Source organism: Leptidea sinapis, chromosome 5 (assembly GCF_905404315.1).
Source record: "Leptidea sinapis chromosome 5, ilLepSina1.1, whole genome shotgun sequence".
In the NCBI taxonomy this organism is placed as follows: Eukaryota; Metazoa; Arthropoda; class Insecta; order Lepidoptera; family Pieridae; genus Leptidea; species Leptidea sinapis.
This window is the reverse complement of record NC_066269.1, coordinates 10,501,866-10,528,071: the sequence shown is the minus strand read 5'-3', so window position 1 is coordinate 10,528,071 and position 26,206 is coordinate 10,501,866. Positions and strand designations below refer to the sequence as shown.

General features: G+C 35.3%; 1 protein-coding gene across 2 annotated transcripts in view; it reads left to right on the top strand.

Annotated features, from left to right (window-relative positions):
* Positions 1–26,206, top strand: part of LOC126980182 (uncharacterized) — a 221,091-nt gene that overhangs the window by 12,502 nt on the left and 182,383 nt on the right. The gene's annotated exons all lie outside the window — the stretch shown is intronic.

Below are 26,206 nucleotides of genomic sequence, written 5' to 3'. Positions count from 1 at the left end.
GGCTTTTTTTTTAAATTATTTTATGGTCTTAGCTACGGCACCGTTCATACTCGATGGTTGGATTAGGCGCCGCTGTGGTTCCCATATCTACACTATGGACTCAGACCAGTTTTGTATCGTTTTATATGACGCAAAAGGTAGAAAGAAAAACCTTATTGCATTCATTAGTGTCGTTTCCTTGACCTTGATGAATGAAGTGCATTTGTTTTGATTTGAAACATCTCAGCAATGATATTATAGTATTAAAAGAGGTAGATATGTCACTAGCGCGCCGAAAATCAATCGCCTAAATGGAGTCAATTGGTTCCTTTGGTCGTAGTCGCTCTCTCGATACGAAAATGGTACGCACGCGTTTGTTGTTGACAGAATTGCTTACAATTTCATATACAGCATTAAAATACCGTCTTGTGTAATGCGAAGATGCACTAATAAGGCAAGTAAAAAAAGCAAAATTCATGGAATTACATACCACAGATAAGGAATCATGGAATAAAGTATTTTATTTGATTTTAATATTTCTCTAAATAAAATAAATATGGCGGTACGACATCGCGTGCCTTGCATCATTCTATGCTTCATTCAGGTATAATCGTAATGTAGTGTGCTATTGAAATGTTAAATTATTAATGTGTGCGTAAGTGAATCATTTTTAAACATCGAATGTAGTCTGGGTAACCTATCTATACTTTTAAATAGCATCTAACGGCCGTTCCCAATATACTATCTACAGATAGAGATAAATTACAACCTTCTACTGTCAGTACTTAGCTGCCAATAATCTGAAGCTGTCCCAATATACCCAATAAGTCATTCTTATAGCCTTATATTGGGACGCGTGAATTGCAATTTCCATACAAACTTTATATCGCTGGTAAGCTGTGATGAGGTAAGTTACCGTGGATAAGTTTATTGGGACAGAAAAGTCAACGATAGTTAAGATTTTTATCTCAAGTAAGAGATAGACTGAATATTGGGAAGGGCCGTTAGACAATGCTGTACGAGTCATTCACCGTTGCGTTTCTGTTAGCGCGTAAACATTTCTGAAAGGCACGAAACGCGCCTGTGACTCTTCTCACTAGAAGAGTCACAGGCGCGTTGCAGGAAATGTGTGGTTAAAAGGCATAAAAAGGCATTTATTTTCTCAAAATTGATTCCTTTAGAATTATTTTTGATGTCATTTCTTATACTACTAGATACTACTTATACTACTAGATACTACTACGTGATTGTCGGTGATTACTTAACACTAAGCCCGTTTGTGTTCGTCTTCCAGACTTCCATATAAAAGTTGGAGAATCTGCGTTCGTACCGTACACTTTCGCCCGTTAAAAAGCTAGCTAATAATTAAGATAGGTCCAATTTAATTTGGCCAATATTTTTGTTTCCATTCTTTTTTTACGGCTGAAAGCTGCCATTTTAAAGTTGCTCTATATTCAGTGGAACAAAAGAGTTTGTGTGTCAGGTAAGAAATGGGCCGTTTTGGAGTGATGACCGCACACAAACGTACAATTTTGGGCTCAGTTGATTTTTTGTACTAAAGGTAATATATATGTCATAAAGTCATTTATTTTCTCCAAAAAAATATTTTTTGAAAACATATGATGCTCGGAGAGTGAAAAAATTGCTTCCCACACGTGCGTTTCGTTTTTAAAAGGCTAGCCTTTTAGGTGGCCTTCGTGTTTTTTTGATGGTATCCATATTGTCTAGGAAACACCGCGCAAAAAATATCATTCCATAATTTGGTTGTATGGGAACGAAAGATACTTGAAAATGTGGCGGAACGCCAGGTGCTGTGTATGATATCGAAGTCGGTAGCAGGTCTTTCGGTGCTAGAATAAGGCGGGAGTTCCCGCGATAAAAGCGATAGAAGAGACACAGCGACGACGCTAACCAACGACTAACGACCGAACTCTTCACCATATATAAGATCCCTTATGATTCGAGCAACTCTACGTTGCTCGCAGTTCAAGCAGAAATGGTAGAATTACTTCATTGAAACTGGACCTGTCGTATAAACCGCAACTTTCTGATCTTCAGGGTGAAAATGGTACCTAGAAGAGTTCAGGACCAACATATTCAAATTTGTGTCTTTCATCTTTATCAGAGCGTCACTTGCTTCCCAGAGCTTTGGTAACTTAATAATTCATTACATTTTTTATGTCTACGTAAACAATTTGTTAACTAAAGCCACGGTTACATTTGGGGATAAAATGTACCATAACATGCCCCTCGATATTTTGCTACCTACCATCTTTTTTCTGGTTATATGTATAGTATTTTCCATCTCTTTTCTGGTTATAGTATTTCCGAATTCAGTGCCTTGTCTTTTGCTTACGTTTCGCAAACGTATTTGAGATAAGGTTGTTCTTAACATTAATCGCCTCCTCAGGCAGCATTTCTATTAGCACTAACTTTGAAGTGCGAATTGTTCTCCGACATTTGAAATGCGATATACCACCACGTACTTTGCTGACGTCATTTCATAATACCTCACAGAATTTTTTCCCCAATGTATCGACGGCTTTATTCTTTAGAAAGTAACAACTTTGATTGGATTTGTCGACCTATTAATGGACCTGTACATTAGTATCATCCTTCGGAACCCCAAGTCGTAAACATTGCCAGCCATCACTTCAAAACTAGACAAACTCATTCAGTTTAATTGCGAACAATTATGTTGCCATCAACAACCACTCAATTTCCCACAAAGAATTCTATTTTCCCCACAAAACAAATTAAAATGAAATGTTAATTGTCTTGTTATACGTCATTATGGTAATTAGTGGGGATAGGGAGGAAGAATTTATGTGGACTAAATGATAGAATTACAAGTTTATTACAAGATGTTCAGATATAGCTTTTTATGGTATAGGCGGACAAACACAGAGGGTCACTTGTTGGTAAATGATCACCTCCATCCATGCTTTTTGGCAATTGCACCTACGGAATGACAGCGATGAATTACCATCACCTGAAGGTCTTGCTCAGACGTTCAGGTGATAGGAATTGATACGCCTTGCCCATTATAATGCAGTGCCGCTCATGATTAATGAAAAACCCAAAAATTCTGAGCGGCACTACAATTGCGTCAAATTGTTGATACATTTTTTTAGTTTATTGGCCAATACAGAACAAATACATACAGTTTTATGAAATAAGTACCACGCAAACCTCACGGGTTTATCTGGGTATCTAGAGCCATTCAATTTAATTTTCAATTCTTTTTTTTTTCAATAATATGTTAAGCCTGATTTGCCCAGTAATTTCACTAGCTACGGCGCCCTTCAGACCGAAACACAATAATACATATTATTGCATCATGGCAGAAATAGGCGCCGTTGTGGTACCCATAATCTAGCCGGCATCGGCATTGTGTATTAAGTTTGAAAAACTTGCCCTGAGCCAGCGTGAGGCTCAAAAGGGCGATTGAGGCAGTGAGGGTGCACAATACCTGCGATATAAAGAGCGATGGTATGTGAGTTGAGTCAAAAGTGACTTGCTCGTGATGCCTTTTAGCGTTTGCACATTTTTTACAAAGCAGGAATTGGAATCTCACAAAAGAGCAACTAGAAACTACTGGATACCTAAGCGCTGGCAGTTATTTTCAACAGTCCAACTATCCAAGGCGGAAATACTGCTAGTATTATAAGAATTTAATTTGTACCTAAATTTATGTGGTGGGACGTAACCTGAGCGTCGCGGGATCGAACCCCGCATCGTCCATAAATTTTGGTAATAATTAAATTTGTATATTTAATCCAAGAAGTGAGGGATATCACTTAAAAAAAATAACAAATTGCTAGTATTATTACTTACAAGTAATAATAAGATAATTTCTTAATTAAACTCACAATATCAAAATTCTAATATTTCGACCTATCCTGTGTGCAAGAAGCGTGATTTCTACCTTTATAGTGAACACGAGACGAAAACTAATTAATAAGTTTTTTGAAGTGAAAACTTCCTTATCCACGTTCCTAAATTTGGTCGGGAAAAATCTTATGGGTTCGCGTCACCGACACCCACTGGCGCACGCGATACATAAATAAAAAAAAATATTAATATAATATATACGTAGTCAGATACTTTATGTATGGGTGAAATCTCGTGAGTTCGCTTCACCGAATTGCTTATAGCAGTGTATCTGTAGCTATACTGCTGACGTATTGTGCAACCTTAGTGCTGCTATCTAATAAGTGAAATTGAATGGATTTAATGAAAAGTTCCATGTGCTTTCCGTTCTATCGGTAGTCTCTACAACTGCCATTTTTTTTTTTTTGAGATTTAGTCTTAACTTAGTTTACAATAGCTTTAAAACTTGCTTCTTCCCGAACCCGCAGCGCGTGAGGTGATAACTTATAACGAGGTTATTCTTTCGTTTGTTTATTCCTCCTCTTACTTTAAAAGTAGCTTCCCTGATTGTGATGACCAGGTGACTTGCTAGATAAGTATAGGTTATCCTGTTATTCCATAAAACTTTACTCATCGTGACCTCGCATGCGTAGCTGATAAAATATAAAATATCGTTTGTTTGCTAAAAACGTGTGTGCAGCCAGGTGACAAATTATTCAGTGTTTGTTTTGAGTCACACGATATCATATCAGATAAAATACCCGTGTATAAAATACATTGTATTGTTATCGTTTTAGCCGACTTTCAGTGTGACGTCAGTTTCAATTCGTTATAAGCTTTTCATTATACAGGGCATCCCAAAGTTATGGGACATGAAGGGAAAGTACCTTAAATATCATAGATAGGGTATTTTACTGAAAGAAGACTTTATTTTATTTTTAAAAGTTAGTAATTCTGCATTCAAAGATTTTCAAAAATTACTTGCGTCTGGGATTCGAACAGACTTAAATGTAAAAAATAAAGATACCCCTACCTTTATGATGCCAATCGAAAGAATGGCCAGAAACTAATAACTCTTCTTAAGTAACATAGTATTTTAAATGAAAGGAACAACGTAAAATGTTTGAGTCAAATTTCAAGAAAGTTATTTACTGCCGACGACGACGTTTGAAAAGTAGCGATATTATCATTCCATACATAGCATTGATTATTTGATACAAGTAATTTTTAGAAAATATTTGAATGCTGAATTACTAACTTTTAAAATAACATAATAACATCTACGATGTTTAAGATACTTTCCCTATATGTCCCATAACTGGACGCCCTGTATACTAGCTGTGTCTCTTCGTCAGTGGCTTTCAATATATCTCGGTGTGTTTATATAAATTTTATTAGTACCAAAATTTATCGACGATGTAGGATTTGAACCCTCACTATTGTTGTAGAGTTGAGCAAGCTATCAACTGTAAAGTAGCAGTCATGTGACGAATTCCCACAATCAAGTACTGCTTGCTTCGTGACATCAATTATTATTTTTATTACTCTTCCTTATTACTGACTTATACTTCTTACTCAATTACTAACAATTGCACAGTATAATATTCGACGTCTGTCTCCGACTAGACGCTCTATCAGAATGTCACCACTTTTTCAAAAGAATCTAACATACCTTTCGTTCTTCATAAACTACCCACATAATGGCATTTCGAATCGAATAGAGTATTATTAATTATATATATATGTATATATATATATAATAAAAATAAGCTTGATTTAACCGACTAATTTGTTAAACAATAATAAATAATCATAAATTCATTACAGTCATGACCCAAGAGTTGAACTTACACAAATATACTGATCACGCGGACGATAAGCTTCGTCGGTAAGGGTAGGTGGGACGCAATCCGAGAGGTGCGGGTTCGAGTTCCGCATCGTTCCTAAATTTTGGTACAACTTATATTTGTATTCATGTTGTATTGCCTATTCGTATCATCCACATAATAGCTGTCCTAGACTAGAAATTTCTCGCAAATCTAAGTAATAAATCTGTATAAAAGGTATTTATTTTCTCAAAATGAATTCCTTTAGAATTTCTAATATACTAGATACTACTACCGCTTCGGAAACAAATTGCGCTCTGAGAGAGAAGAGGCGGCGCAAGAAATTCTCCCAGCGTTCTTTTTTTGCGCTCTTTTTAATAAAAATATACAATATTGCACTGTCATTGCTATTGCTATAAAATAATCATATTAATATAATTTTTTTATAAAACATTTAAATTTATTTATAGATAATGCCTTAACAGTGGCTGGGACTTTATTATAAAAGTGTATACATTCACCCTTAAAGCTATAATGTATATATAACGCCAGACGTCAATGTGATGCGGGTGGTATTTGGCATTTTGAAGTAATGTCCGGTTGTGGAATTCAGCTGCTGGTAGATATCAACCTAGAGAACTCCTCTGAGCTCTCCCCGTGATAAGTGCGGTAGAAAATGCAGAGACGCTATGCCAAAGAAGCATAACTTAGGTACTTAAATAATTAAAAACAAACTTTGTTACATTTGACTTCGTATGTATATTTAATAATGAAGAATTTATTTGTTTCGCTCCATATGTGATAGCTAAGATTAAGGATTGGTCTCCGCTGCGCTCCAACTAGATGCCACGCTACGTTGACGTGCCACATGTTCTGTGAAACTTTTCTAATAATTTAAACTAAAATGCCGGGATGCATAGTAAAACTTTGTTAAAATAATACTATAAGAAAGACACTGAGATCACATATCATCAGTAAGTATTTTGTATTTTATTAAATTCAATGTAAAATAACACGAAGCGTATGTTACCAAATTTGAAAGACGCCATTGAGTGTCAAGATGCCACGCACACAAGTATCTAATAGTTGCCGTAATAAGACAGCTATTGTTCTTAGGTAGTGCGGTATCTAGTTGGAACGCAGCGGATACCAATCATTAATCTAAGTATGTAATAACATTATAGTATTAAAGACGAGAAAGTATATCACACTATAATAGGTAATATTAATCTCCCCAATTCTAAACAGTTTTTAAGCCTGGCAAGCAAAATAAATCGGTGTTATGGCGCGTAAATAATAAATCTTCGCATGTGCGTGTTCAAATAAAGTATAAAATGTTTATGATATTCTTTATGGTAGGATTTATGGGCAGAGACGCCGTATTGTCGTTGCCTCCTGTCATTGAGTCTATGGTTCACCTATTTTGCCGCCAAAATAGTTTTTGACATCGCCTTTTGAGGTTGTGTTTTATTGTTGTTGTAAATGGGGGTGTTTTATTGAAAATAGTAGTATTTTTACCTGACTGCGTGATGCAACAAACAATTTCATTGTGAACTAAGCAACAATTTTTATACTAAAATGTCCTGTTGAAATGACCTGTGCATTTGTAGTATGTGGCTTACCGGTGTTATGGCCCTTCTGACTTTCCATTTTTACCTTCAGAGTGACTGGCGCAGTAGGATTTAATTCGATTTTTTACATTGATATGGGCAGTTGATGCCGCGTGTTACTAAAAGTATTAAATATAAAACAAGGTTACGTCACGTCTCTACTCACTGTCGTATAAATCACAATTACCCAAAAAGTTGCGAAGTTTTGCAAGTAATAAATTTATGTTGCGAACTTCAGCTAACTATTTCGCAACCCTTATTGGGGACTAAACCCTATACGTATTTTATATGTCAGCCTTCACCGAACAAGAATCTAAATCACTTGACAAAAGGTGATCACACTTTAATAAACTTAATCATCTGAGGTACTTATAATGCCTACTACTCGGCTAAATCGAGTTAGTAAGTCTTTTGTGGGGCGATGTATATGCTTTTACAACAAGATCCCTGAAAATGTTAAAAACAAAAGTATTACGTTATTCAAATGAATTGTTAAAAAACGTTTGTGTGGTAAAGGTTACTATATCATAAATGACCTTCTAATACCACAGATTGAGAATTGAGTGACCGCCCTCAGGCTATTAAATAATAAGTTTAATTGTATAATATTTGAATTTGAATATAAAACTGTAATCCGCATTTCATTGTGATTCATTTGTAAAATTCTTGGTAGGTATATTTGTAAATGCAAAAATTAATTGTATAGACCATGAGGTTGATAGTTGTTAACCCCTATTTTGAGCAATGCACGCACACTAACATAAAGTGACATGCAAATCGCAAGTACAATATGTAGCTTAGTCACACTAGAGTAATAAAGCTGGCCTGTATTCATCGGTTGTCTAGCAGCAAGAGGCACTATCTAGACACAAAGTAGTAGTACTGTTTCTAGTACAAAGAATCATTTCCACCTATCATAAGACTTCTCAGATAGTATAAAAGGGAAATGCAATACGAATAGAGAGGAAGCTCAGCTAGTTTACATATTGTAGGATAAATATTATACAGAAATACTAGCGGACCCGACAGACATTATCCGTTAGACATGACTTAAATTTGAAAATATTAACGTTTTTTGAATAAGTCTTCTATCGAGTCCGCTCTTGAGATGGTCGCGGAATAAGATAAATGGTACCTTGTACAATTTAACACTCAGAAGACGCAAGTTTGCGCGTTTACCACTAAAATAAACCCCATTTCGCTCTAAGAAAACACTTTCCTTAAAGCCTCGCCTAGTATCGGAATACTGGATTTCGAACTATTGACAATTCCGCGGCCATCAAGAGGGAAAAGCCAAATTGGCTTCGAAGAAGCTGGAGTCATAAATACAGCCCATAAAACTTCAAGCCGGCCCACATTCTAGCGCTTTACAAAGCGCAGGTCTGTCCATATAAGGAGTATTGCTGTTATCTCTGGTCTGGCGCACACCAGTAACAGAACCATTTGACCGCGTGCTACGCAGAGCTGCTCGAATTGTCAGGGACATAGTGCTCTGTGAACGGCACGATCACCTGGCGATCGATAGATCGATCTCTATGACCATCGATCATAGAGACTTAAATCTTACATATGTGCGGTTTTCAAGAAACTTTCTTCCACATACCACAAATATTTTCACGAAGACTCCCGCTACAAATATCGCGCTATTTCAACAGTATTTCCTATTTTCTGCATCAAAAATAGTTTTCGTAGTTATCTAATATCGAGTACACGTAGTAATAACGATCTCTTTATAGTCTATACGATTTTACGGTATCCGATGCGCCGAGTGGCGAGTTAATATAAACTGATTTGGTGATAAAATCCCGTTTAGCGGAAGTGGGATGGATTTTTACTGCTTATTAAATATTTTAAACGTTTCAGACGTATGGTTTCTGAAGGAAATCTACTTTATTGACTAAAACATAAAAATTTACTACTAAAAATATATCTATTAATTGCGGACTAACTTATATTTTTTATAATTGCAATTCTTATATATATATATATATATATATATATATAGTTTTTGTGGTAATAATACATATCCATTGATAATGTTCACATAAATGTGTGATTTATCTTTATTTTTCAATATTTACGTTTTAATCTATATTAGTATTTATAATTAATGTGAATGTTTGTTACTCTTTCATGTCCTATTACAGAACGGATCTTAATGAAATTGACACAGATATTATTTTTGCTTTACTCACAGAGCAAGGCTTAACATGGTTTTTTTTGTAAACAAATCAAAATTTCCACACGAACGCAGTCGCAGGTAGTAATATATTCATACATACTTTCATTTGTTATCTAATAACCAATGAGAAAATATTTTCGAAGTTCCTTTATATCGCAAATACAGAGTCATAACGTTATTTTTATAGTCAATAGTATTTTACGGTAGACGATATATTACGCTCCGTATCGACATAATATAAACTCTGATTTGCTGATAAAATTCAGTTTGTCAGAAGTGGGATGCATTTTTACTACTAATTAAATACCTATTTCGCATTACTTTAATGAAGAAATGTTACTTGGCTGTTTATTGAGAGGATGACTAGAAGGAGTTATATATGTGACATTTCTTAGGATCTTTTTTTGATTGTGTGTAACTAAAAATAAACAAACAATCTTAGATCAGATTTATACGTCTAGATAGACTGTGATAGCTGTGAAAACGTCGAAAAAATTGATAGTGACGGTTGACGTCTATTTTGAGAAATGCATGCACAACAACACACAAACAGACATACATATCGCGAGTGAAAGACTTAGCTTGTCACGCCCACTAAATTAATAAACCTAGCTTGTTTTCATCGGTTAGTCTAGCATCAAGGGGCTCTATCAAGACCTATAATTTATCTAAGCAAACAATAGTTAAAAAAACGTAAGCAATACTCTTTGTTTGTATACAATAACTTTAAATATAAAATTCACCGAATTTTTTATCGATATTTTTTAATTAACCCGGTTGTCCTGCTTACGGTACAAGGCAAATTATTACTTTTGAATGATTTTCTATCCCTTTTCATTAGAAAAGGGATAGAAAATATATATATAAGAATTGTTCGTTTAAAGATATAAGATATACATTTTTCGGTAACCACCAAAAAACTGCAATACCTTTTCTTAATTTCGTACCCGATTCCATTTATTCAACTTCAGCTTAATTAACTCGATCGTAAGTTATTAACGAGATCACCAGAGAAAGTTAAAGGTTAGCCATATTTCATGAAACATGTTCTACTTTCTCGTGAGTCGTGACCTTATTTTTGACTTATACAATAGATATGATACAATTATGTTGAGTTTGTTTGCTCATATTGAGAGGATTGCCTTCGTTAGAAGTCCCTGGTTTCAAGTATTATTGTAGTCCAGGAGGAATCGGCGCAGGAGTACCGAAAACTATTCCACCTTAATTTTTTATGCGATCCTCGCAAAATTGCCCTACTGATGAAATAAATGCATGTTGCCATAGCGCAACCCCATGCCATATTGCTTAAACCGAAATTGTATCGGTGGCACAGTAGGTGGCTAAAAACCATATGTGGCGCAAAAGGTGGCTAAAAAGCGTCGGTGTCGGAATAGGTTGCCAAAAAACGTCGGTGGCGCAATAGGTGGCAAAAATGTGTTGGTGGCACAATAGGTGGCCAATAAGCGTCTGTGGCGCATTAGGTGGCTAAAAAGCGTCGGTGGTGCAATAGGTGGCAAAAAAGCGTCTGTGGCGCAATAGGTGGCTAAAAAAGGTTGTGGCGCAATCGGTGGCTAAAAAGCGTCGGTGGTGCAATAGGTGGCAAAAAAGTGTTGGTGGCGCAATAGGTGGCCAATAAGCGTCTGTGGCTCATTAGGTGGCTAAAAAGCGTCGGTGGTGCAATCGGTGGCCAAAAAGCGTCAGTGGTGCATTAGATGGTCTAAAACAAAGATAGTTTTTTAAGGTACACTTGCGTATTTCTCAGATTTTCGGGTTCAATCGAGAATTCTGAGCTGTACTCCATTTTATGGGCAGGGCGTCTCTTTTTCTCATAAAACAGTACTCGTCATTGAAAAAAGGGTTTAACGGCTATAACAAACATACCATTTTTCACAGACAATTTCTATTTAGCAAGTAGTCATGATATCTGTAATGACTTTGCATGCAATCTATCTAGGGGATTAATAGTATTAATTTGTAAGTACTTTTTAGTACTAGCGTTACAATAAAAATACTAAAAATATCGATAAAATTTATAAATCACCATTATCATTAGTGATTAAATGCTCACTTTAAATTATATTTCAATTAAATTAAAATTTAATAACACCGGGATAATAGAAACGCAAAGAGGTTTAATGTTCCTTTGTGAAAAACACACCCAGGCCCTTGAAACGTAGTCTTTTTGCGAGCACGAATACAGTAAAAAGATTGTACCAGGCTTGCATAAGAAGTGTAGAGTACTGCGTATTTTCTTCGCTTAACTCAGTTCGCCTAAGGATACTTCTCACTTGAAACTAAATGCTCGGTACAAAAGAAAGAGACAGGTAAAGAGGTCGGGAGTTCGTTGAAGGACTCTTCAAATTATACAGGTGAACGGGTAGTGTTGCGCCGTCGCTGTCGATAGTTTTATAGAATTTATTATTTTTTGATGCAATATTTTGAAGTATCATGTAGTTAGTGTGTTGTTCATTACATTTGGCCTTCATATAAACCGTTAGCTTAAGGTAGTTTCAATATGATTCTATTTGTTGCCTCATGTTAATTTTTATTAAAAAAAACTACAATGTTATAAAATTTTATTAGATTAGTAAGATGATATGAATTTAACGCAAAAAATATAAGTGTATTTATTAGAATATAGAATACTAGGATAAAAGAGCTGTAGTCACATGATGGTGTTATTACCATCGCATATGTTCTCTTATAACATGAAACGAAACACAAGAACATTGCTGATTATTATGAAATTGTGTTATTTCCCTTTTTTACTGTATTTTCTATTGCATTGACTTTATTTTTAAGTTTGAGCAGTTAGAGATTTATCAAAATTAAACGATATATATATTTAATACGCACTTAAATGACCATTGTTGTCTTTGTCCACAACTCTTAACTGTATCTGTTCAGGCCAGTAATGCAACGAACTTATTTTAGTCGCGAAACAGTACAGTACAGGTACCTACAATTGTACTAATGATTTTCGGTGTGATAGATGTGGGTGCCGTTGTAGTTATAGGCTTATTCAAACCTAAGTTCCAAGTTTACCAGTCCTAGAGTGATGTTATGTGGGATTTAATCGCATTGCGCTATCCCTTAGGTCATTTTTTCACTCTTAATACGGCTGAGATGATAGAGTTACTATAATGGGCAGGTAGACCAGTAGTTCGTACCGTCACTCAGACATATATATTATACATACACGTCTTGTAGGATATCAATTCTCAAAATTTCATAATACGTATAATATGATGCAGAAATATGTCGAGTTAAAAAAACAGTTGGATGTTTGAAATATTAGGTAGAAAATATGTCAAAACATCATGAAACAACTTCACTTATTTTAAAGATCAAACCAAAACCGTCTCAATCGGCACTTTTTGCATAATCAAAGCACTAATCGAAACTGCAAGAAGATAATCATTCCATATACAGCTATCGAACGATTAGCTTAACCAGTCACGTTCCTATCGTAAAGATCCTGTATCTCCGTTGGTTTAATGGCCGATTAAAAGCTGAACTTAATTTATGATAAGTGGACTATCTTGAGGTTAATGAAAATTGTTAATCTACGGAGGTTTTTATGCTAGCGATATACGTAGCAAATTTTATTAGAGGCTTCATAATGTCTGTGTCATCGCATTAACATAATATTTTAAATTGCGAATAGATTGATTACTTACTTTAAGATAATATGTTTAAAATTTAGTTTTAAAGAAAATAAATCAGAGCACCTCAAAAGTATTTGAACATTTTAAAATATTTAGTGAAAAATTAAGTTGAAAACGCTATTTCTGTTAGTAATGTATTCAAAGCAGTGAAATTCATTATTTTGTTTAGTATGGTATGGTTAGTTGTGAAGCAAAAAAAAAAAAAAATTAAAAACAAGCGAGATACCTTAAGGTTCACTTGATGTTAAGTGTTCACCGCCGCTCATAATGCACTTTTACAAGGAAGCAATTCTGTTCATATGGACTTTGTTGTTGGCCAGATTGGGGGATGTCTGCTAGGTGGGTACTACAGTAGCGTCTTCTTTTCTGCCTCTAAACATTAATGTGCAAATATTATTCAAGCTAATTGAAATACAAGGGGTAATGAGACTTAATACCTTATCATTATATTATAGTGCCATCGAGTGCAATCGCGATACCGCTCCGAATTTCAGGTCAATTAAGAATTGTATTGAGTGACATTCCATTGATATATTTACCATAAGGTAAATGTCTTGCTCGTTTCACCATGTTATTCTTTAAAAAGAGGTTATTTTTTTCCATTTATGCTACTAAAAAAGGTTACTGCGGAAGGTGCAGAGCGGTGAATCACCATTCACGAGTGATACGCCAAATGTTTTTTTTGTGGTTTATGCGCATATTTGTTGGTTGACTTATAAATTTTTACCTACCTACCTAGTACCTACCTACATTATTATCTCTAACTCATTCGACCTAGTATGAGACGAACTGTACAAAATCCTTATTGGTGACTTTTTAGGATGATAATATGCATAAAAGGCATTTATTTTCTCAAAAATGATTCCTTTACAATTCTTTTGATGTCATTTCTAATATACTAGATACTACCACCACTCCGGAAACATCCGCTCTGAGAAAGAAGAAGCGACGCAAGAAACTCTCCCAGCATTCTTTTTTGACCTCTTTTTAATAAAAATATACAATATTGTACTGTCATTGCTATTGCTATAAAATAATCATAATCTAGTACCTCGCTGTCCGATCACTTAGATATTCAGCTGTGGAGTAATAGGATTTACGACATAGCCATTTTTTAATACAACATTTAAATTTATAGATACTGCCTGAACAGTGGCTGGGTCTTTATTATAAAAGTGTATACATTTACCCTTAAAGCTATTATGTATCTTATGAAGCCTACTAGAATTAGTTACAAGCAATCCCCTATTTCTAATGTTATATTAAGGCGACACTAAATGCCAGCGACCTTGAGCGATATAAGTTCACGGCTGCCGGCGCGCCATCTATGTAACAAAGCCAATATTTTCAAAATTCTTGGGTGGAAAACAGTTTATATGCTTACAATACTCGTTATTCACTACTAATCTGAATAAATCAACCTACACAAAAAAGTACAAGCTATAAGAATAACTTTTCTGAGAGAAGTACCAAAAAAAATGCGTCACGCCATGCCAAAGAACTTGATCAACTTCAAAGAAAAGTGGTAGTCCAAAAAGGCTCGGCAGTGTTAACTATAACCAACAGCAAGGATTAACAACCTACAAATAAGACTTAACGATATGTGTAACAGGATTAAGTAGTGTTCATAGCTCGAAATGCTATACTTTCACCACAAAACTTGTCTAAAAACACCATGTTTGCGTGTTTTCTGCTTACTCTTCGCCTTAATGAAAATCACTAATAAGAGCAAAAAGGTGACGATTTTTGTTAACTTATATTAAATTTTCATAAATTTTAGTGACAATGAACAGTCATTACATTACATTGTGATTGTTTTTTTTAAGCGTCTCCTTATAATAAATTAAGTGAAGATGTGGCGTGAAGTCAATATTGCAAACATTACGTTTATGTCATTATGTCCTTATAATGGTCTAGATTACCTACGATTAAATTTTCTTTGGTCTCACATGATTATAAGTGACTGACGTAAAAAACATCGACTAAAACAAACCCCATCCCTATATTCCGGAGAGCGCTAAGATATTTTTGTACCAGTAAAGTTATAAAATCAGGTCAAACGGTCATGTGTTTTTGGTGTCCACTTCAGAATTTTATATTAATTAAAAATACATACTGTATACAAGAGCTACGTTTCAACGCACCTGTGTACAGTGCCTGTGTTAAGTATTGTGAGCTTTAAGAGCTTTCAAATTAGGGTCAGTTTTTAATGAGCGTTACAAGATCTTTACAAGGCAGAGCTTTAGTTGCAATAGAACTAATTATTGTATGGGCAGTGACCGGCGCAGTTTTACTACCACGCTAACTGTTAATGTAAATGTTATTGTTATTGTTAACACTTCTAACTTGTATTATATTATTAATACTATCCCTCTCAATGTAAGCAACTTAACGAATTTATCATAGTAAAACGAAAATGACTGTCTTATGTATATATAACCTTTAAGTAGTTAGACAATCTGCTAGACCACCTGGGGTTCTCCGGAAGACCAGCGCTTATATCACCTATGGGTGTGATCAGACCAATTATGCTGAGGTGAACTCCAATTCTGCATGTTCATGTAGATCATAGTTTCTCAACCTTATTTTGCTCACCGCCCACTTTGAGAATATGTTTTTTTCTAGAGTATTTTCGTGTATTTTTTTGCCTTTTTAGACTATATTTTTTAAACTACCCACGCCCCATCTGCGCCATCTCAATGCCCCCTAATTTTCTCTGGGTCTTCTACTGCCCCCCCCGAAAGACTCAAACGCCCACAAGGGGGAGTTATCGCCCACGTTGAGAACCTATGATGTAGATTAATAAATAAGTCTACTTGTATACTAGGTTTAAGTTGCAGAATAAATTATTTTTCTCTAACTATAGTTGATTATATAGAAGATAATAAATGCATGGTTCTTGAATGGTTCTGCCCAGGCCACCTAAAATTGTATTGTACCTAAGTAGATTAAGTCTGGAGGAGGCCTATGTCAGAACACAAGCGAACGATCTAGAAGATTAATAATATTACTTAGCATAGAATGATACTTACATACATACATACATAAATTCACGCCTCTTTCCCGTAGGGGTAGGCAGAGACCACTTCTTTCCACTTGCTACGATCCTTACATACTTCTTTCGCTTCGTCCACTTTCATTATTCCTTTCATACATGCTCTCCGGTTTAGGGTACTCTTGACCTGGCCTTTTTTCAAGGCGTCCCTGATTTGATCTTGAAACGTCCGCCTAGGTCTACCCCAACACTTTCATTCACACTGGCCTTATACACTTTCTTCGTCAATCGTTCTTCATTCATTCTCTCGACATGTCCAAACCATCTCAGCATACCTTTCTCAATTTTTGTCACAGCATCTTCTTTCAGACCACAACGTTTTCTTATCTCACTATTTCTTATCCTGTCACTCAGTGTAACTCCTATCATACTTCTCAACGCTCTCATCTCAACTGCATTTATTCTGCTTTCATGTTTCTTCTGCCATACCCAACTTTCACTTCCGTACATGAGTGTTGGAACCAACACCCCCTCATGCACAGCCAAGCGAGCCTTATTAGACACCTTCTGACTGTTCATAAAGGAGTGCAAAGCTCCATTCACCATGTTTCCTGCATTCACTCTTCTTTCAATATCACTCTCATACTTTCCATCTCTTGTAAATTTAGAACCCAGATACACAAACTCATTCACCTGTTCAATTTTTTCATCTCCAATCACGATATTGCAGTCTGTCACTACCTCATCTCTTTCAAGCACCATCACTTTCGTCTTCTTTACATTTATCTTCATTCCCTTTCTACCAAAAGCTCCATTCATCGCAGTTACCATCTCTTGCAACTCCTCGGCTGAAGATGCAAGTAATACTTGGTCATCAGCATAGAGAAAACATTTGACGAGTAACTCATTCATTCTCAAACCACTGTCATTCTCTTTTAAACCTGTCAAGCAATTGTTCATGAACAGATTAAACAGCCACGGTGACGCTACACATCCCTGTCTAACACCTTTTTCGATATTAAACCATTCAGTGTATGCCCCGTTTATCCTTACACAAGCACTAGAATCTCTATAAAGAGATTGCAATGCTCGTATGAGGACACTGCTCACACCGCTCATGGACAATGCTGACCACAATTATACTTAGACTGATACGATGATACTTAGACTATATATATAGCCTGTGTATGTATAGCCGAATGGTTAGCGACCCTACCTACAAAGCTAGAGGTCCCGGGTTCGAATCCTGGTAGGTGCAAGCTTTTATATGATGAATATGGATGTTTATTTCCGAGTCATGGATGTTTAAATGTATTTATGTATGATTATATGTATGTTTAAATAAGTATATTGTATTAAATATATCATTGTCTTGTACCTATAACACAGGCTATATATGCTTAACTTGGGGCAAGATAATTTGTGTGAAAAGTATGTCAATATTGTTATTATTATTATTATATATATTGTACTAATATTTACATTGTTTGCAATAAAGGTTTATTGATTCATTCACTCATTGATATAAGCAGGCAATTTTGTTACATTTTAAAGGTGAGCTGGGAGTTTTTTATTAGTTGTTCTCCAATGTCAAAAACCCCGGATGTAGCTTAGGAGTCCTACGGCAGACAGTTTTTTTAAACTTCAATTTACCAACAACCTAACAGCTCTATCCCCTGTTATTCCATAAAAACTACTGTACAGTACTGGGTAGATAATCGAAACCTTTGTCAAAATATAAGTCAAAGTCAAAATATTTTATTGACATAAAATCAAAAGATTGCTCGTCAACGTCAATAACAAAAAATACAATTCAGATACATACATATTAATTACACAAAAGTTTAGTTAAAGTGGGAGGCTCATTTACACAGGATACCGGCTAGATTATGGGTACCACAAGGGCGCCTATTTCTGCCTAGAAGCACTAATGTGTAAACATTACTGTGTTTCGGTCTGAAGGGCGCTATACCTAGTGGAATAACTCGGCAAATGAGACTTAACTTATCTTATGTCTCAAGGTGTTGAGCGTAATTATTGTAGTGCCGCTCAGAATTTTTAGCTTTTTCAAGAATCATATCACTGCATTGTAATGGGCAAGGCGTATCAATTACCATCAGCTGAACGTCCTGATCGTCTCGTTCCTTATTTTCATAAAAAAAAAGAAGCGTTGTTTTCGACCATAAATTCTTTAACAATAAGAATTGATCATTAATTTGTTACGTCTTATCAATTTCGTGTCTCATTACACTATTTAAGCATTTATTGTCAACCAATCAAACGACATAACGGAACAAGTCCCCTATCATGACCAATTGAAGTTATAAAGAGTTGCCTCTAATAGTACTTGCAAGTAGATAATCTCAGGAGGGACGTCCGCGTCGCTTCATTGTGCGTCTTCTACCGCATCTTTCTTTAGAGATCCTACCCTAAGGATAAACTCAAATTTAATTTTTTTTTGGGATAGGAGGACCTCACCTCCTCCCACAATCTCTTGCTATACCAGATGAATCACGAAGGTACCCATGTCGTTTCGTCCCAGAGACACCGCACAAGGAAGCTCTATCCACAGCTTTGGAAATACATGGAAGAAAGTTCCTTGAAAACCGCACTGTGGAGGAACGGCAAACATCTCATAAACCGCTGTGTATTTGCCGCTATGTAAATTTTTACAAAATTATTAAATTGTTTTTACAATAAGTGTTGTATCTTCTTGATGATTGCGGATCCCTATATGTGTAAATTTGACCCACACTTGAACGGTTTTTTTTGGAATACTAATGAATTCGTGCTCTTTTGGCGAAATGCATAATTTTCTAAATGGGCGGGAAGGTTCATTGTACAGACACCATAGACTTACAATATACTAGCGTATAGAGTATAGACACTCTAAGAGAGATAGAGAGACGAACTATTGTTTATTTTATTTATATATATAAACTAGTGGACCCAACAGACGTTGTCCTGTACACACGTTTTAAATTTGAAAAATCGGTCCAGCCGTTAGGAGGAGTTCATTAACATACACATGAGCAGGAGAATTATATTATATGAACGGAATTGAGGATCTAAACCAATCTCAAATTCACTGAAACAAACAAAAAAATCATCAAAATCGGTCCAGCCGTTTAGGAGGTAGTTTAATTATGAATCTAAACCATTCTCGAATCCACCTGAAGACACACACCACTCTCAAATTCATTGGAACACACAAAAATATCATCAAAATCGGTCCAGCCGTCTAGGAGGAGTTCAGTGACGTACACACTCACAGAAGAATTATATATATAAAGATAATTATTTATTAATAATTTATTTATATATACAAATCATACAACACAGAGCATATATCATAGGTAACACAGTTATGAATATGTAATTACATCGCTATTATTCAACACGTACATCTCTAATGGTGAACAGCAAGATAGAAAAGTAAAGGGGGCGTTGTTCCTGTAACCTGTTTTGATTGACAAGTCGTAAACAGTCAGCCACGCTTGGAATTAGCTCTTTAGTATTTGAAAAATATTTAACTAGCTAACTTAAGGTCGATTTTTTTTAAGTTTATCTAAGAGCTAACCACTAGTTAATGCACACATTGACAAATCAAAATTGGTCAGAGCTGTCAGATCGTGTATACGATAGTATATTCTAAGCCAATGCTATACATTACTTATACGTCTAGATAGAGCCTCTTGTAGAAAACCGATGAAAACAGGTCAGGTTTATTACTTTAGTGTTTGCGATTTGTATGTCACTTTGTATTGTTGTGCGTGCATTGCTCAAAATAGAGGTTAAGCGTCAAACTCAATTTTTTTCAACGTTTCCACAGTCTATCTAGACGATGATCTAATATATAGACTAACAAATCTTAGCGTTCTTTTTTTTCAATCACTATTTTATAAAATATAGAACTGTAATAATTAAGCTAGCGACATAAGAAAGAAATATACCATTGTGCTGCTTCTAAGAAGAACTTTTTATATTAATAAGATATTTCTTTCAATTGAACGCTATTGACTTTATCAAAGCAAAGCCTAAAAAGGTTTACAGTAGCAAAAAAGTGACAGTTCTTTTATGACGTTATCTTGACGTGTTTGTTTTTTTAAGGTGGCTTGGGCTACGGCAAAAAGGTGTGATCTTTTTGCTTAGATTCCCAGATGTTTGGAACGACTTTGTGTTTTTATTGAAGTAATACTTCTTTTGGTGCGTTAAGGAACGTCATGCAAATTCGACACCCTGACGTTAGCTGGACAACTGGACCATTTGTATCATACTTCACCTACCAAGCCACTTGTAACTCATATGTGCACTGAACCAGAACTAATGAACTTGAATTAAAAAAAATCAATTTATAATTTAAATTTTTATAAAAGTATTAAACAATTGATTTGAGTTTTCTTTAGTGTTAATTCCGCCAATATTTGTCTTTAAACAATTCGACACGTGTTTCGCCTCTACACGAGGCATCCTCAGGACGTGTTGTCAAAAGTATTAAAATAAAAAAATCTCCAATTGTATTAAAATAGTTTATTGATATTTAATTACACGTTATTTAACTTAATTATGCGATAAAATAATATTTTCATTGGTTCTATTTAATACATTCATTATTACAATATGTATTATTTTTTCTACTAACGTAACATACCACGAGGAATTAAAGTTTTAAGGATTTTTGTTTGTACATAACTACACACACACACACACACATTTTTTTCTTATAAAATGCCGATTTACTAAGATTAAGACTTCTTTATCAAGAAAAGCGCGTACACCTTCCTTAAAGGCCGGCAACGCTCTTGTAATTCCTCTGGTGTTGCAAGAGATTGTGGGCGGCGGTGATCACTTAACACCAGGTGACCCGTACGCTCGTTTGTCCTCCTATTCCATAAAAAACAAAGAACTAGCTGCTGCCTTCGAAATCGTCTTCGTAGACATTAATAAAGCAACTTAATTGTTTTGACCTCTTGTTAATAGTTCAAATTCAAATATTTTTAATCAAAATAGGATGTGACATCACTACCACCCAATCCAAAATGAATGCCTCAGGCCTGAGAAGAATGGGCGCAACAAACTCAGCGGGCTTATTTTTTCATCAAAAAATATGTTTACAAATATAATGTTGTACAATTAAACTTATTATTTAATAGCCTGAGGGCGGTCGCTCCATTACCAATCTGTGGTATCATTAAGAAAGTCATTTATGTTATAGTAACCTTTACTTGTACCCATGTCGCAAGGTTTGGAATTCGAAAAGTATTCGAACTAATTAACGTTTAACTACGTATAAAAGTTTACCATCTTACTCATCTTTTTTTTTATGGAATAGTTGGACAAACGAGCGTACAGGTCACCTGGTATTAAGTGATCACCGCCGCCCACATTCTCTTGCAACACCAGAGGAATCACAATAGCGTTGCCGGCCTTTAAGGAAGGTGTACGCGCTTTTTTGATGGTACCCATGCCGTATCGTCCCGGAAAAACCGCACAAGGAAGCTCATTCCACAGCTTCGTAGTACGAGGAAGAAAGCTCCTTGAAAACCGCAATGTGGAGGACCGCCACACATCCAGATGGTGAGGATGATATCCTAACTTGTGGCGTGTCGTGCGAAGGTGGAATCATCTCTACTATCTCTGGAACCATAAGGCGTAGAGCGTACTTGAAATTTGGTAGGAATATATTAGTTTCGCCGAGTAGAGGTCAGTTAAGAATTTATTTTTCGGTATTTTCGAAATTCCACACGCATGAGTTTTTTCTGTCGGGGCAGCTAGTACTTATATATAACTATACACTGTGTATAAAGTGGGATTGGGCTGTATAGAGCTAGAGAGAGCAATAATAATATGTGTATATATATAGACTTATCCATACTAATATAAAGAGAAAAGATTTGATTGTGTGTTTGCATTGAATAGGCTTCGCAACTACTGAACCGATTTGAATAATTCTTTCACTGTTGGGAAGCTACATTATCCCCGAGTGTTATAGGCTATATTACGTTTTTAAAAAATTTAGGATCCCTACTAAAAGTCCAGTAATGTAACCCAAGGTGTAAAAATACGTACGCGAACGATGTCGCGAGGTATCAGCTAGTCTTTGATAAGATTATTTTTTGTGATAGCACCAATATATGAGCGTAAAAGCAAAAGCTTAAGAGCCTTAATAATATTTGTAGCCAAAATTTATGAACGATGCGGGACTCGAACCCGCGACCCTTCGAGTTCCGTCCGAGCGCTCTTACCAACTGCTCAGAAGTGAGGGATATCACTTTAAAAATAACAATTTGCTTAGATTTGAAAGAGTGACTTCTGAAGACAATTTCCTAATATGCAATTATTGGGGTTGAGCAGGTTATCAACTGTAAAGTAGATCCTGTAGATGAAGCCACAACCTGAGAGTTGAACAAGGCATACCAAGAGTTTTGAACGATAGTACGTCACTCGAACGGTTGGCTCAGGGTTTGAGTCCCGCAACATTCATAAATTTTGGTTGCAAATTTAATTAGTATTATTAAACCCAGAAGTGAGAGATTTTAAAATTACAAATTTTCTTTATTTTATTCTATAGTGGGTATAATAATTATGAAAGTTCCAACAACATCTGCAGATTTTATTTAAAAAAAGTCAAGCGATAAATTGATTGCGCTTTGCAAAACAAGGACTTCGGTTTTATTCAACTTTGATTGACGTCCATTTTATAAAAGAAATTCGATATCAATAAAAAGGTTCTTTTAATAATATTTATCTCGTAACTCAAAGGGCGTAATTAGAGATATTTCAACACTTGATGTATTGTGAAGAACGTCCGCCGCCGTGATAAAGGGCGACGCTCACTCGGGAAAATAAAACAAAAGCAAAATGGCGGCGAGCATTTATCATTCGCTCGGGAGACGGGCTCGCGGAATGACGTATGGAGCGCTTTGTGGTTTGGTTTTTATTGATTTTTAAAACTGGAATGCATTGGCTGACGGATATTATGCTTTTAATTCAGATGGAACTATGGTCAGACGTTTTCGATTTTATTTTTTTTAACACCATGTATCTTGTTTTGTTCCCCGGCAGCTAAAGTAGTAAGTATCAAGGAGAGCATTAATGTTGATTTAAAAATTACGGCCAAAGGACAATTCGAGCATTTTCATTGTTTCAGCCGATCTCAAAGGCATCGCCTTAACCTGATTTTAAGCTAGAAAAAATATATCCCTCAAGTACCTACACATGTTACCATGAACTCTTTTTTCTTACTCTTTATGGCCATTATTATATTTAAAAGTTTACTTGAAACTTTTTTTTAAAATGAGAATTCGTTGACATGTATGTTGCATTTAATAATCTAATTTTTCAATTGCATTTATTGCATTTAATAATCTAATTTTTCAATTATTTAAGAGAATGCTAAAAAAATGTTTGTCTAAATTTGAGGCAATAGTAAAAATGGTTAGGTCGACTACACCAAGTAAACCAAAATACCATGTAGTTTTTTTTATTTCCTAAACCTGCGCCCAACTTTTAGTACCTATGTGAATGCTTCCCCTTACAATTTAGTTCATATTTTTACAACACATCAAACCTCTGCTCCTAATAAAAATTTAAAAATTATAAATCTAAAAAAAACTCTAAAATATATACCTAAAATAAATATAGTGTCAAATTAAAAGAATACATTAATGCCGTAAATCGATCGTATTTTCACTACTTCATAAAGACAAGATAACCTTCCCTTCTAATAAGTCGGCTAAATATAACATTATTATCTCAGCTTCAGGCTAACCTTAATAAGAACACACAATGTTACTATCTCTTAGATAATTTAGATGTCTTAATGCCTCGGGACAAGTTAGTCCTTGTAACTGCTAAAGGTAAAGAAAATCTTATTCCATGTACCCTCAGTAAGATGTTTTCTGAAAAATAAAATAAAAGCGAAATAATTAATTGAAATGAGTGGGCGGTTTGCCTTATTGTTTTGAATTTCACACAGGAAAAATACTGAGCATAATCCCGCTAGTATTTATAACATAATTTTGTCAACATAATATTATATTTGAACATTATTTCTGTAGGGGTTTTCAATTAAAAGATTGTGTTTTTCAGCATATTTTTAAACTCTAGCGTGGTACGTAGTGAGTGTTATGTACTCTCTATCCATGTTTTGATGGATGGAATAATCATCTACAAAATAATTAGTATTAAATTATTTTTCGCTAGGGCATGTAACGTCTTTCACCAGCCGCGATTGCATTGGAAGTGACAAGTAAAGTGACTCTCTCACCTGAACCCGCACTAGCTGCGTCTACGCCACTCCAAAATTATTGGATACCCACATTTTTTGTCATCTATCAATTTCTATAGCAGTCGATATACTACAATGAAGTTTATTTTTATTTTTGTAAAATCTTACGGGCATGCAACCATATTTTTATTTATTGTATAAAGATACACTATTGTTCTTACACTAAACCGTTAATCTTAACTTTAACATTAAATATAACAACATAGACTTACCCGGTGGAAAGTATAATGAAACGAGCTGCCCCTGGGCATGCACAATGCCCGCAGTCAAGATATGTTTTGCCAACATTTGAGATGGGAGTATGCTTTAGACTTCAATGTCCCTAAGTCTTATCAATTTGGGAATACAGCAGCAGGCAGACAAAATTAAAAAAAGGGGCTGTGCAAGTCAAAAAGTTTCGAGTGAATCGCGCGGTTATCGAATAATAGACAAGAATATCTCGCGGGCAAAATTTTGCATTTATACTTAATGTCCCAATGAAACAATTATATTAATTTATTCAGTACTTGGGTATTAACATACACTCGTACTGGTCAAAAATTCTAAACAAATTTAAATCTAAATTATTATATTATTATCTAAATTATTATGTTATTGTGATAGTATGTACTGCTCTTTGTGTTTTGGTAAGCAACCACGCGCTTTTGTCATTCATGTAATCATTCAGAGTGTAATAAGGCATTTTAATTTAAAGGGTTCTTGATTACCGATTATATCATTTATTATTAAAACAAAACAAAACTTATAACTATATGTTATACAATATGTTATACAAAACTATATTTACAATACTACGACTACATAAAATTAAAACTATCATTACGTGGAAGCGTACCAAAAATACTGGCAGTATTACCGCGTTGGATAGCAAGGCTGATCCGTCGACCGAAATAGCTGCCAGCGCTTGGGTTTCTTGGGTGAGGCGCGACGATAGTATTTTGAACATTCTCCGTGTCTCTGGGCCCCACGTGCCATGTGGCTCGACACCAAACGGCACAAATATGTATGACTAACTGAGACCAACATATTTGCGACGCTTGCTGTCATCGGAGTCGAAGCAGCAGACCCAGCACCAACTGACGTAACGTAATTACCGATTTAAATCAAATAAAGGGCAATTCTTGCAGGCAAATTAGTATTTTAATAAATGCGGACACCCATTCTCACAAAAGAAGTACTTTTTTCAGACGATAATAATCAGTACGCAATTTATATTTGTGTCTTGTGTTAAAGGTGTGAATCTCACTCCTCTTTTGAAACAAATTTAATTCGTATTGCAAATCAACTGCTGGTGTTAACCTTACCAATTCCTCTGATACTTCACATGATAAGTGGTAGAAGATGCTGAGAGCTGACCCCACATGTCTACGCAACGCCAAAGAATCAAGCCGGGTTTTTGAGCCGCCAGGGAGCTTCCGCGAAATACGTGAGAAAAGTATTCATTGGGGGGTTCAATTTTAGCTACTTGTTCTATTTAAATAGTGCACCATTTCAGGGTTATTTTTATTACGTATAAAAAATCTCAAACAACGCTCTGTTTATATAGCGAGACATCTGAAGGAAATATTTCTGTATATTTTTATGATACTGTAAAAACTTATGAATATTCTTGTTTTCATTCCATTTTCCTCTGCCCAAGGCTTTAGTTCGTATTGTGAACCTTGTGAAGTATTTCTTACAGATTTTGTTGCAAGTATTTTTATAACCCCTTTTGCGCTGTAGTTATTCATTAAGAATATATTTTAGGTAAATATTACCGTTTATAATACATCCTTACCCAGTA